Source organism: Cryptomeria japonica, chromosome 11 (genome assembly GCF_030272615.1).
Source record: "Cryptomeria japonica chromosome 11, Sugi_1.0, whole genome shotgun sequence".
NCBI lineage: Eukaryota > Viridiplantae > Streptophyta > Pinopsida > Cupressales > Cupressaceae > Cryptomeria > Cryptomeria japonica.
Window position 1 is genome coordinate 319,981,785 of NC_081415.1, and position 15,346 is coordinate 319,997,130.

Below are 15,346 nucleotides of genomic sequence, written 5' to 3' on the forward strand. Positions count from 1 at the left end.
ACACGTGTTAAATGTGTTCTAATAGACGGTAGAGATGGCCTAAATATATGTTCATTGAGTCTTGTTTGTGCCTTAGGATATTCAGAAGATGCAGTTGATGTCTAGAAAAGGATCATCATAAAAGCCTATGATGAAGAAGAACATTCCTCCAAGGGAATTGTGATACTACCCATCAGAGTGGGACCTTTGTAGAAAGACACAGCATGCCAAGTTCTAGACTTGGACCTATCATATAATGTACTCTTGGGAAGACCTTGGATACATGACTTGCAATTTGTCCCATCAACATATCATCAGTGTGTAAAATTTCCCTACAATGGGCAGGAAATCACAATATCTGTAGATTCAAATCCATTTCAATACTGCAGCAATCTAAAAATGGTTCAAGAAGTCATTGTTCCACATAATAGGGAGGCATCATATTTGAGCACACAATCCAAAGAACAATCATTTGCCTCTATTCTATCAAGTATGAAAAAAAAATGCAGCTAAGAGATAGACGGAATGGAGAATATTCAATATCACAATTACCACTTTCTCCTAAATCCTTTGGAAAACCATAAAACTCTAAACAACAACCAATTGTAAAACATCTTCCCATATTTGATGGAGCATTTGTTAGTGTTGGAACCTTATCAAACTAAACAGAAGACAAAGATGTGCTATAGTGGCTATACAAGGATGAATAAGGTCAACAAAAGATTAACAATGTCATAATACCTATAGAAAAGTATGGAAAAGGATTTAACATTCTGAGAAGAATGGGATACACCAGATCAGGTCCTATAGGAAAAAGAAAAGAAGGCATTTCAAAACCTATTCAACCTTACACTCAACAGAGTACTAACAAAACATGCTTAGGGTATGGACAAGTCACTCTACCGGAAGACACATCTTTTAGTCAACAACAAGAGGAATATGAAAACAAACAAGAACAACTAGCAATTGAAAGAGAAGAAACATCAGCTAAGCAACAAACACAAGCAAACATGAAATGGGAAAAGAAGCAAGCTTCAAATCCAGAAGAGAAACAAACTAAAAGCATCTCTCAAGTAGCATTAAATCTCAATCAAAATAAGAAAGAATCTAATATAAATCCAGGAGAGATCATAGCAAAGTTGACAGAACTTAATCTCAATCCTGGAGAAGTTGAATATGAAAGAAGAAAAGATATAGCTAGAAAAGAAGAAGAAATATTATATGAACAAATATGTAGATTGCAAGCTACAAGTGATACAGAATCTAATGAATAGGAATGGGATTCCTATCACTTTGAAGAATCAATTGATGAAAATTGTTTTGAAGGATATGTAGGAGTCAATGAAGTTCACACGCATGCAGGACAAACATCAAGAAATAGTTCACTTGAATTAGAATCACATTTGGCTGACTTGGACTTAACCGAGGACGATCAGGAATTTCTTATGCGAGGTCATTCTGATGAGAGTACTATTCTAGACATTGACATACATATTAAAAATTATGATACATCCATCATGACCCTTGAAACCCTCGAAACATCCCAACTTGAAGATTCCCTACCTCTAATCCACCCCGAACTTATAGATTGGGAAAATGAAGGACATACCGCCATTGATACCTTTCCAAATGACCATGCCATATCTGTATATCTTAACGCAATCAAACCCGTAACAACTCTCACCAGGAATTTCAGCAACACATCTTCTAGTCAAGTGGGTGCCAAATCTCCTAGTCGCAAAAGTGAAAATAATGAAATGAATGTCAATTCTAATGCTGAAAACCATTTCTTGGCAACATTAGATTAGAAAAAAGTAAAAATAAAGAACACATCTAATGGTGAAAACCTCCTTGAGGCACTAGAAGATGGGAGATTTAACACTTTACCTAAGCACTATCAAGAAAGGTCATCTATTTTGATCGAACCAACAAAGGCAATTAACATTGGCACAACAGAGCAACCAAAGATTCTTCATCCAATGACTTCTCTATTAGAAGAAGAAATGCAACAATATGTGGAATTCTTCAAACGACGACAAATCAATTTTGCCTGGTCATATGTAGACATGCTAGGGTTAGATCCAGAGCTTATTATGCATCACTTGAATGTTAGTCCAGGAGCCAAACCAGTCAAACAAAATTTAAGGAAAATGCATCCCCATATCGCCCTTCTAGCCAAAGAAGAACGAAAGAAATTACTGGATGTAGGATTCATCAAACCTGTAGCATATCCTCAATGGGTATCCAACATTGTTCCTATTTCAAAATCAGATAAAATCATTAGAATATGCACAAACTTCAAAGATCTTAATAACGCATGTCCAAAGGATGACTTTCCTTTACCTAACATTAACATCATTGTAGATTTAAGTGTTGGATACTCCATGTTTTCTTTAATGGATGGTTTCTCCGGATACAATCAGATCAAAATAGCACTCGAAGACCAAGAAAAGACAACTTTCACATGTCCATGGGGTACTTTCTACTGGAACGTCATGCCTTTTGGATTAAAGAACATCGGTGCTACATATCTGTAAAGCGGAAAATCGCGATCGAACCCTAGTTGCTCTCCCCTCTTCCAACTCCGAGGAGAGAGAAGGGAGATTCACTAGGGTTGATGGTTTTCACTTAGGGGAGAGACTTTACATTCAAAAGAGGGGTTGAAACCCACAAGATCCAATCCCACACAATGCAAGATTGGATGCTAAATGTGTTTCAAGGGTTAAGATAGCAAGGCTACCCTCTTTTGTAAAGAATGTTGATAGAAGAATTAAGCTAAGCATGCATAGAAAGTGATAAAGATTCACTTATAAACTGAGATAGGAATACAGTATGAAGCTGTGGACTTAGCAGTAAAATGTCGATACGGCGCTGTCCTGCAAATTTGAGCAAAAGTTGTCAGGACGATGGCGCCCGGCGCCACGGTCCTCCGAAAAATCCATGAAACGAAGGGGGATCTGTTCGTCTCTGCACAAGGATTCCAGATCTTCAATTTCAGCCGCGTACCTGCAACCTACACACAGAAAAGCGAAGATGATTGGGGGGTTAGGGATTAGGGGTTTGCCTTTAGGTCAAACCCCAGTTTTGGAATTAACCAAGAAATGAGCAAGAGCTGTAAATGTAAATGACTGTAAAACAAGTACTAATACCTTGTTCTAAGGATGTTGGTATCCTTATGTGCGAAGGTTTAGATGTTGTATGTTGTATGTTGTAGCATGTAGTGTGTGATCTCCTCTTCAATGGTTGAATCCTTGTCTTGAATGCAACACTTAGCCTTGAATGGAGACTTGAAATGATCAATTGTTTGAAGGAATGCTTGAATGCTTGAATGCTTGAATGCTTGAGTATAATTTCCACGCTTTTTTCCTATATCCTCCTCATGTGTGTCTCTATCTAAATGAGAGAGGAAAATGTAGTTTATATACTTGTCATTTAGGGCTGATAGACTGATTTTCCCGACCTTAGGCCGACCTAGGAATATAATTTCCAAATTGCAAACAAAAAGACCCGAGACCCCTTAGGAGACCGGGCCCAAAATAGGACCCAGGGACCAGGGCGCTGGGCACCCTGGTCCTTCAGGACTAGGGCGCTGGGTGCTCTGGTCCCACCTCCTGGGACAGCAAGGTGCAAGGAAGTTCAGGCCAGGGTGCTTGAAAAATGCAGTTTTCAGTGTCGTGAGCAAGTTTCGGGGTCTCCATTCAGGTTGCGTGTTGTGTCGCCATCATGAAGACCGAAATGCAGTCAAAATTGCAAGTGTCACAATTTTAGGACGCTACATTTAGCCCCCACTTTAGCGGGAGTATGTATGCTCATACTTCCGGTAAAGTACAAGGAAACAATATTGAAAGACTTTCACCACGTCAAGGAGGCAAGATACACCAAGCCCCCAGTGGACTAAGGATCTTACGACTTCGATTGACAAAGTAAAAGGGAAGATCATGAGGAAGAACCATGACTGTCAGTAGTAAGGTTCCTTCACTATGAGTCATGCAAGAAAGATATCAAAAATTTTCAAGGCAAGGCTAAATTTACCAAGAAATTTTCAAGTATCTTGAAAAGATATGAACGGGATGTATGCCCCCCTACGTTAAAGCGATCGCACACGCCTCACCGGGGGTGATTGTTTTAACGTAGTGATACACATAAGAAATGAGAAAGGAAAGGAGCACATTATCGCAAGGATTTAGCCCCCTAGTGTGAGATAAACCCAAGGATAATAGACACAAAACACAAAGCACGAGGTGACTTCGCTTTCCTCGGGGTCAGTATGCTGTATGATAATTCATGTATATATATCATATGTATGTATGCATAATTGTTCTTCATTCCCCAATCAAGGAAGGTCACCTAGAAGAAGGGAACACATGTGTCTTTTGAGTCAACATGAGAGAGATCGAGAGATCTCAATACTTTGCATCATCCTGAAGTAGACAACACTAAGGACGACAAATAGAAGAATGAGAATAACATATAGAAGAAGTAACACAAGAGAGGAGGAGAGAATCTGCTATGCTAATGTAACTAGTCTAGCACGTCATCTACCCCCCCGATCTTGCTGATCAATGTTTCGGGAAGGTAGGGAACATGCTAGAGGAGGAACATCCAACACAGCAGATGGAGCTATCACAAGATCCAAACACGGGCTATGTTCATGTTCCGAGCCACATTGTTCTTGTCTAGGAGCTAGGATAAGTGCTTTAGAAAATTCATTAGATAAATGGTTATCAACATCAACAAGTTCATATTCACTATCAGAAGCAAGAGGAGTAACATTTTCATCATGAATAACATTTTCATCTATATCATCATCAAGATTTTAAAAATAGGATTTTTAACTCGCACAGGATCAAGACCATCATGCATCTTATGTTTAGGAGATTTAGGCTCAATTTCCGGCTGAGGAGAAAATGGAATAATGCTTGTTGAAGGTATCTTTGGAGATTGCAAAGTTTGAGAAGCAGCTGCTTGAGCCCTAAGACGATGCTTTCGTCGGTGTTCACGTGCAGAACGATTTCGTCTAGTCTTAGTAGAAAGTTGCGAAGATTGAGGAGGAGGAATTTTCTCATCCTTATCACTGGGGTGTTTAGGTTGTGGTCTCTTAGGCTGGATAATAGGAGAAGAAGGAGGTCTCTTCTCTCTATAGAAAGAAGGAGGAGGGACTGCTCCATATAAAGGAGGAATATTTGGTTTAGGGAGAAGCCCAAGTCCATCATGACGAGGAGGTATAGGTCTACTTTTAGAAGGTTTATTAAGCATAGACATAGTCACATCCATAGGGATGGGTTGGGAATCTTCTTGAGGAAAGACATTAGGTTTATCTTTCAAAGGAAGAACTTCCTTCTCAAGAATGATAGGAATATCAAGTTTAGGTGTTCTAGGTTCACTTAGAGATAGGATCATATCTTTTTTCCACTTTTGATAAGATTTGAAAAGATGATCACTTCGCGGAGGAAGAGATTGGAATTGTTTAGGCCAAAAGTAATCAATAGGAACGCTAGAAGTTCTTTCAGCTAGTTTAAAGAGACTATGATTGACAGTAACAACTTCACCATTATGGGGAAATTTCAAACACTTGTGAATAGGAGAAGCAATAGCTTTCATGGAAGATAGCCAAGGATAGCCAAGCTTCACACGAAATTGTTCGGAAGATGGAATAATAGCAAAGTTCACATCAACAGATTTGTTATGGACCTCAATAGGTAAAGTAATAGAACCAATTGCAGGAGAAGAAAATGCATCAAATAATTTCACAATCACATCTGTTTCATCATAGATCACTTGATTCAATTGCAAAGTAAAAAGAAATTCTTCAGTAATAACATTAACCATGCACGAAGGATCAATAAGCACTCCACGGCAAGGTGTATTCTTGACTTTTGCAACTATGTATAAAGGACCATCAGGTGCCCTAATGGTTTCACTGGAATCAAATGTGATGGAAGGTTCTTTAGGGATTTCTTGCTGCTCTACAAAGTTAATCACATTCAGAGTCATAGACACAAGACCATCAAATGAGAGAGAAGAATCATTAGCCTCAATCGCATTAGAGGTATGAGAAGGTAATGGATCAGTAAAAATCTGAAGATTTTGGTTAGGAGGAGCTACAGATGTATTGCCTTTATCATTCACTCTAGAAACAGAAATAGTATTATTATCAATCAAATCTTGAATTTTACCCTTTAAAGAAAAACATTTTTCAGTATCATGCCCAGGCTGACGGTGAAATTGACAAAAAGATTTGTTATCAAAATAAGGTGAAGTAATCTTTGCAGGATCAATTTGTCTTATAGGAGGAAGAGTAAGCACATTTTGTTCCAATAACTTATTCATAATACTATGCAATGATTCATTCAAAGGAGTATACTTTCTTTCTTTCTTGAAAAATTTAGAAATAGGAGGCACACCTGATGCTGCATTCACATTGTTGTTGATGATGTTTTCATTGAATTTGATGGAATATCTGTTCGGTTTAAACTTCCCACATGGTTGTTGACTGCTATCACCCTTATCACTCGGAGCCATAGGATGTGATTGTTCCATTTGACTCAGTCAGTTGATAATTGTGAAGAGTTGCACACAACTATTGGAAAGAAGTAAACTCAGAAAACAAAAGTTTGTCTCGAATATCCTTTTGTAAATTAGAAATAAAGATTCTTTGAATATCATTGTCAGGTAGTGGAAAAGAAATTTGAGCATACAAATGCTTATATCTACCAATGAAATCAGTCACTTTTTCTTTAACACCTTGTTTACAATGCATTAAATCAATCAAAGTAACTTTAGGACTTATATTGTTTTGAAATTGTTGAATGAAAGCATTTGCAAGTTGTTCGAAAGAAGTAATAGAATAAGAAGGCAATGAGCAATACCATTGTAAGGCTTTGTCTCTTAATGTTCTAGTGAACAATTTTGCAAGCAACCTTTGGTCATAAGCAAAATCAGTACAAATTGTTTGAAAAGTCTTAACATGTGTTAGAGGATCACCTTTACCATTATACAGCTCCAAATGCGGGATTTCAACATGTTTAGGAGGGATAGCTCGAACAATGTCAAGAGAAAGTGGGCTCTCAACATCAAATGTGGGCACACTAAACTTAGATTGATTCATAGAGGCCATTTGTTGCTGTAAAGAAGAGATAGTTTGTGCTAGATTGTTAATGGTCGCTTCAGTTGAAGAATTCATATTAGGTGCGTTAGATTGAGATGGAGGTGTTATGTTATTGAAAGAAGGTAAAGAGTAAGGTGGTGGGACTCTATGATAATTAGTCATAGGAGATGATTGGATAGGAGGAATACTACAAGGAGGGATGGAATGGTTAAATGAATTGCCCCCTTGCGTCATGTTCATTTGTGGTGATGTAATAGGAACACTCATTGAAGGGACGAATGAAGAAATCGGATTGAATGAAGGAAGAGGGTTAATTGAAGAAGAAGGGTTTCCCCCATGACTAGTAATCATGGGAGGAATGTCTTGTGTAGAAGTAGCCATTATGTTTGATGTAAAAGTAGGTATGCTAGCAATAGAAGTTGTCAAAGGAATAGAATGATTGACTTGAGTAGGAGGTTGTGTATAACCCAAATTTTCAGCACAACTCTTCATAGGCATCACATTCGAATCCACAATGTGTGCAATACCACGCAAAATATCAATTCCATTCTTATCACTTTGAAGCATATGTTTTAGACCCTCAATTAAAGGAAGAGCTTGACTATCAGGGTATTCTTGAGACATCCATTGTCGAAAATCGTCAAATTGGTTATCCAATTTTGAAAGTTGTTCTTCAGAAACCTCATGGAGAGCTTCTTCATCATTAGGAGGATTAGAGGAATTACCCATGTCCTCATTAAAAAGGCTATTCAAATTAGGTTCCATCTCCTCAGTAGTTAAACCTCGGAAAGACTTAATTCTACGGCTTCGTCTAACGGGAATAGTGTAAGTAGGGCTTATTGTTGTAAAACTCATGCACTAGAAAGAGAGAGAAGATTTTGAATTTAGAGGTACCAATTTTTAGTAAAATCAGCCAATCTTCTGGATTTAAGCTGTTAAATGCAATCACAACAGTCTCCCGAAATTTCGAAAAAAATGTCCGGGACCGTGGCGCCCGGAGTGCAACACGGTCCTTGCAACTTTTTTCGAAATTTGCAGGGATGAAAGGTATGATGATTTTAGAGCTAATCTGAAAAAATTGAGTGATTTTACGATTTGTAGATAGGCCAAATTAAAGTTGCAATCTCGAAATTGAACCCTACCAAGATTGTCAAAAAATGCAAAATTTGAATTTTGAAAAAGAGAGGGAAACTGAAATTTTGAATTGTATGATTTTAGAGGGAATGTCAAGAGCAATGCAAATTTTGAAATTTGAAAATAAAAGTTGTTGTAATTAAGCACTTAATTTCAAAAGTCACAAATTGTAAGAATTTGAATGAAGCACTGAAATTTCGAATGAATGCAAACACACTTTTCAGATTTAGGACAGTAAGAACACAATTTTGACACAAAATTTCAATTTTGATGATTTTTAAATGTTTAGAAGCCTTAATCCAAGCAATCACAAGACCAACTTTGACTGTAATTTTGAAGGTGTTATAATTGATAAAATCAGCCAAAATTCTGAATTTTAGCAGAAAAACACAGTAAGATCTCGCTCCCGAAATTTCAGAAAAAATGTCGAGGACGATGGCGCTCGGCGCCACGGTCCTCGCAACTTTTTTCCAAATTTTTAGGGATGAAAGATATTGTGATTTTATTGCAGAATCCAAAGTTACAGCTGATTTGGAGATGTTTTGATCAGTGAAATTGTCGGACAAAGGTTGAATCAAGAGGGTTTCAAAAATTAGGGTTTTGACACTTAACCACTTAATTTTCAGAATTAAAGCACAAATATGAATTGAAAATTTGTAATAGAAGGGCAGATCTGAAACAAGCATTAACATTCAGACATTTCGCAAGTTCAATTACTAAAAAGAAAATTTAGGGTTTTTATGCAATCACCTCTAAAATTTTGCAAAAGATCAAACATGGAAATGTAATCAATTTTTTTAGATCTAAGAATGAAAAATCAGAAAGGATGTTCACGTCGGGTTCACCAAAATGTAAAGCGGAAAATTGCAATCGAACCCTAGTTGCTCTCCCCTCTTCCAACTTCGAGGAGAGAGAAGGGAGATTCACTAGGGTTGATGGTTTTCACTTAGGGGAGAGACTTTACATTCAAAAGAGGGGTTAAAACCCACAAGATCCAATCCCACACAATGCAAGATTGGATGCTAAATGTGTTTCAAGGGTTAAGACAGCAAGGCTACCCTCTTTTGTAAAGAATGTTGATAGAAGAATTAAGCTAAGCATGCATAGAAAGTGATAAAGATTCGCTTATAAACTGAGATAGGAATACAGTATGAAGCTGCGAGCCCTGGAATTAGCAATAAAATGTCGATACGGTGCTGTCCTGCAAATTTGAGCAAAAGTTGTCGGGACGATGGCGCCCGGTGCCACGGTCCTCCGAAAAATCCGCGAAACGAAGGGGGATCTGTTCGTCTCTGCACAAGGATTCCAGATCTTCAATTTCAACCGCGTACCTGCAACCTACACACAGAAAAGTGAAGACGATTGGGGGGTTAGGGATTAGGGGTTTGCCTTTAGGTCAAACCCCAGTTTTGGAATTAACCAAGAAATGAGCAAGAGCTGTAAATGTAAATGACAGTAAAACAAGTACTAATACCTTGTTCTAAGGATGTTGGTATCCTTATGTGCGAAGGTTTAGATGTTGTATGTTGTATGTTGTAGCATGTAGTGTGTGATCTCCTCTTCAATGGTTGAATCCTTGTCTTGAATGCAACACTTAGCCTTGAATGGAGACTTGAAATGATCAATTGTTTGAAGGAATGCTTGAATGCTTGAATGCTTGAATGCTTGAGTATAATTTCCATGCTTTTTTCCTATATCTTCCTCATGTGTGTCTCTATCTAAATGAGAGAGGAAAATGTAGTTTATATACTTGTCATTTAGGGCTGATAGACTGATTTTCCCGACCTTAGGCCGACCTAGGAATATAATTTCCAAATTGCAAACAAAAAGACCCGAGACCCCTTAGGGGACCGGGCCCAAAATAGGACCCAGGGACCAGGGCGCTGGACCAAGGCGCTGGGCGCTCTGGTCCCACCTCCCGGGATAGCAGGGTGCAAGGAGGTTCAGGCCAGGGTGCTTGAAAAATGCAGTTTTCAGTGTCGTGAGCAAGTTTCGGGGTCTCCATTTAGGTTGCGTGTTGCGTCGCCATCGTGAAGACCGAAATGCAGTCGAAATTGCAAGTGTCGCAATTTTAGGATGCTACAATATCAAAGAGCTATGGAAAAGAACATATAGAGATATTGGAAATGATCTTTGATAGGTTAGAACAATACAAGCTAGGGCTAAACCTGAAGAAATTTGCCTTTGGTGTTACTGGGATACATTGTTTCAGCTAGAGGTATCAAAGTGGATCTAGCTAAGGTTAAAGAAATCATGGAAATGACATTTCCTAAGAATATCAGTCAACTAAGATCACTCCAAGGAAGACTCCAGTCAATCAGAAGATTTGTTGCTCAATTAGAAGATAAATGTCAACCATTTACTCATCTATTGCACAAAAATATTCATTTCAAATGGGACCATCAATGTGAGGATGCATTCAACAAGATCAAGGCATAGCTCATGCAACCACCTGTCCTAATGTCACCAATTCCAAGAAAACCATTATTACTCTATGTATCGACCACTGAAGCATCATTGGGAGTTTTTCTTGCACAATAGGATAATGAAGGAAAAGAACGAGCCATCTACTACATCAACAGAACACTAGTAGGATATGAGATCAAATATTCACCAACAGAAAAAGCATGCTTGGCAGTAGTTTTTGCTTCTCAAAAATTATGACACTATCTACTATCTCACTCCATCAAGTTAATAGCTAAAATTGATCCTTTGAAATATTTACTCAGCAAAGCAACATTAACAGGACAACTAGCAAAATGGATCATGATTCTGAGCGAGTTTGATATTGAGTATGTTGACAAAAAAGCTATCAAAGGACAAGTTATTACAAATCAACTAGCAGAGGCACCACTTCAAGATGATCATCCTTTACAGATTGAATTTCCTGATGCTAATATCCTAAAAGTCACAAAAAAACACATGGCAATTATACTTTGATGGTTCATATACACAACATGGATCAAGAGCACGTATTCTATTTATCACACCACAAGGTCATACAATCCCAAAAGCATACAAATTAAGCTTTCCATGCACCAATACATAGCATAATATGAAGATTTGGTAATAGGTATCAAAATGGCTATATAATGGAATATTACACAACTTAAAGTCTTTGGAGACTCTCAGCTCGTCATTAATCAAATCAATGATGACTATCAAACAAAGGACAAAAAATTAATGCCTTATAAAAAGATGGTTGATGATATCAGGAAATACTTTGTAGAAATAAATTTCCAATAGATAACAAGAAATGACAACAAAGCAGTAGACGCCATGGCTACACTTGCTTCTCTCTTTCAGACACAGAAAAATCAAGAGCGTTATGAATTCCTAGTGGAAGAGTTGTTTTGCCCTACCTATAATTGTCTTGATTCCTGAACTATCTGTCAACTTATGGGACATGATTCATCCCACTATGGCCAAACTTACACATACCTAAAAGATAACATCTTACCTCCTGACTTATCAAAGAACCAAAAGAGAAATTTTATTCGCCAATCCTCCCATTTTACTCTCATCGTGGATACCCTATTTAAATGAGGTCTAGATGGTACTCTTTTAAGATGTCTCGAACAAGAAGAATGTGAGAAGGCCTTACATGAAGTCCATAATGGCATTTGTGGCACTCATTCAAGTGGTCTTACCCTTTCAAAAAAACTCATACGCTTGGGCTACTATTGGTTGACCATGGAATGAGATTCTTTTCAGATAGCTAGAACATGTAAACAATGTCAGATCTATGGGAATTTGATTCATGCACCAGCACAAGAACTTCATGCTTTGACAACATCTTGGCCTTTTTGTCAATGGGGTCTTGATCTAGTAGGAAAGATAAATCCTTCTTCATCTAATGGTCACAAATTCATCCTTGTAGCTACAGAATATTTCACAAAATAGATTAAGGAAGTATCTCTCATAAATATCACAGGAAAACAAATTGTTGCATTTATCTTGAACTATATAATCTGTCGCTATGGAATACCAATGACCATTATCACTGATAATGGGCGAGCATTCAAGAATCAAGATGTACAAGAGCTCTGTGAGAAGTTCAAGATCCAGCACAAATTTTTCACACCCTACTATCCACAAGGGAATGGGCAAGCAGAAGCATCAAACAAAACTATTCTAAAAATCCTCAAAAAGACAGTGAATGATGCTAGAAAAGATTGGCATATTCAATTAAACCCTTCTCTATGGGCCTACCATACCAGTATCCGCACACCAATAGGTGCCACACCTTTCTCTCTTGTTTATGGATCAGAAGCACTATTGCCAATAGAAGTAGAGATACCTTCTCTACGAGTATCATTAAAAGGTCTCATCCTAGATGAAGAACAATGAGTATCTAGATTACAAGAGTTAGAACTAATCCATGAACAAAGACAAAATGTCTTTGATCTTCTAAAGGTATATCAATAAAGAATGTGCCAGAGCTATAATCACAGGGTCAAACCATGAATCTTTCAAGTATGAGAACTAGTACTAAAAGAAAATCCACGCAACCAGGCAAATCTAGAAAAGAAAGGAAAATTTGAACCAAACTGGTTAGGTCTGTTTGTGATCATAGTAGTATTTGGATCAGGAGCATATTAGTTATCAACACAGGAAAGAGATCAGCTTGAGGAACCCATCAATAATATGCATCTAAAGAAGTTCTATGTCTGAAAAAATAGAAAAATAAAAAATAGAGAAAAAGCAGAAAATCCAAAAAAAAAAAATCAAATATGAGAAAAAGTGCAATAAAAACAGATGGTGAAAACTTGGCAAGCAAGCGCTATCTATCTGCTAGCTCTTCCATCTATTAGTTCATGCATCTTTCCACTTACATTCATTCATTTTCCATTAGCGTTGTTCATATGCATCATAAAGCCTTGTATATACATAGGCATCGCAGCTGCTCTCTCACCATGGTTTGGATCATTGGGTATATCATAACAAATTTGTTTCTAGGCTTGGGGTAAAATCCTGCAATTAACTGGGGGAAAACCTTTAGATCAATTTTGAGCTTAATCAAACAGGTAGAACAAACAGTTAGACAACTTTTAACAAGCAAAAACTAAAACATATCCAACATTGAACACGAGATCAAATTATCAACTATCAAACTATCACAAAGTTAGTCTAAGAAAATGGATGATATCTTTTGGATAATGATTTTAGCATGATTGTTCAACTTTTCTATATTGATTTTTGCTATCATGATTTCTGAGTGACTCGAGGATATCTTTGACTAGAGGAACAAGGAAGAAACATGATATTTTTCTTGTCTGCTGTCTAAAAAATTGATCATTAATATGTGCAAATTTGTCACGGGACATGATCATTAGAGTATCATTGAAGACATTTCTGATTTGCGTATTGAAATGGTTAATACTATTTGTTTTACACAAGCAACACTCAAGTCATCTCGGTTCAATTATACCTTGATGCTTGTGCTAACTTGCCATATCAAAATCCAGGAAATTAGTGCTTAGGTCATCATAATTTAATTATACCATCGATGTTTGCACTCACTTCCCACATTTCAAAAAGCTCAATGATGACAAAAAGAAATAATCCAGTGACTGGTCTAGTCATAGTTTGCATTTCATAGCATTTGCATTTGCATTTAGCTTACATTAGATCCTACAAGCTCATCTTATCTAGGGCTAAATATATCACAGGAATCAGCAAAGAATCATCACAAGTGTATACACAATCAGACTGATGAGTCATCTCTCTCATGATGTTTCCAACCCAACCCAAATCTTATGTTATCCCCTCAATAGAACTACCATCAGCATATCTAATTGGTCTTGCACTTCATATCAACTAATTTGTCAGTTATTTATCTAATCAATCTTATCAATTCTCTTAGTTGATTACATCTAATATATCTGATTATGTCTGATACAAGATGTATCCTTCCTGAAACTAGACATTCAGATCTAGTCTTATACAGGATGTATCCTTCCTAAAATGAGATGTTCTGATCTAGTCTTATACAGGATGTATCCTTCCTGAAACCAGACGCTTTGATCAGATTTGTCTTATACAGGATGTATCCTTCCTGAAACCAGACTGAATCTTGATCTTATCAGTCTAACCAATTAAGCTTTATCAATCATCAAGAACCACATTACCATGATCAAATAAATCACACTTTCATCAACCACAATTGCAGACATCAAATCATTTCTAATTGGGATATCAATTTCGCAATCATCCAAAAACTCCAAAGATCAATTATCTCAATTGATCTCTCGATGGGGCATCATCATACCACAATCTATTAATCAAGAACTGGGGCATCCTATCGAACCAATATCATCATCAAAATGAGATTATTCTTTGAATAAACGCGTCATCACACCTTTCTTCAAAGAGGGGCAAAATGTATACACCTAAAAATGGTCTGAAGATAATTAATTAAATAAGCAATTATTTAATTAATCCCCCTTCCCCATTTAATTGAATTCACTAATAAATTTGATTGAATTCCCCCTTTCATCTACTTATTAATAAATCTAAGGATTTGTTTAATAGGTTCATTCTCATAATCCCCTATAATTAATTAATTCCCCCCATAAAATTCGTCATCAAATTCTTTTCTTATAAATCTTTTAATTAATTAAAACAAATCAATTTATGAGTTGTTGAGATTAAATAGCCTTTTCTTATTATTTGAATTTTTAAATTCAAATTTTCCTAACTTCTAACCACCTAACCTAACCCCTTCTAAACCTAACTCATTCCACCTAACCTTGGGTTTAATTAACCCCATCCTAGCTTGCACATCCTAGCCACCATGTCCCCTTTCCTTGAACACTTTGCCCTCTCATGAGCAAAGCTTTGTGACACTTGTCACTAAGTGTTCCCTTTCATCCAACCTCTTCTATAATCCTCTTGACACTTGTCACCATGGAGATGACAATTTTCCCTTTCATCCAACTTCTTCTAGAAGCTTCTTGACACTTGTCACCATGGAGATGACATTGTCCCCTTTAATCCAACCTCTTTTCCAACCTCCTCCAATTTCACCATTGATATCTTCAAACTTAATCTTGACCGTTGGTTCCCACCACCTCACCCCTAGCCTTGGAAATCCTATAAATAGACCTCATTTTGGAGTACAAA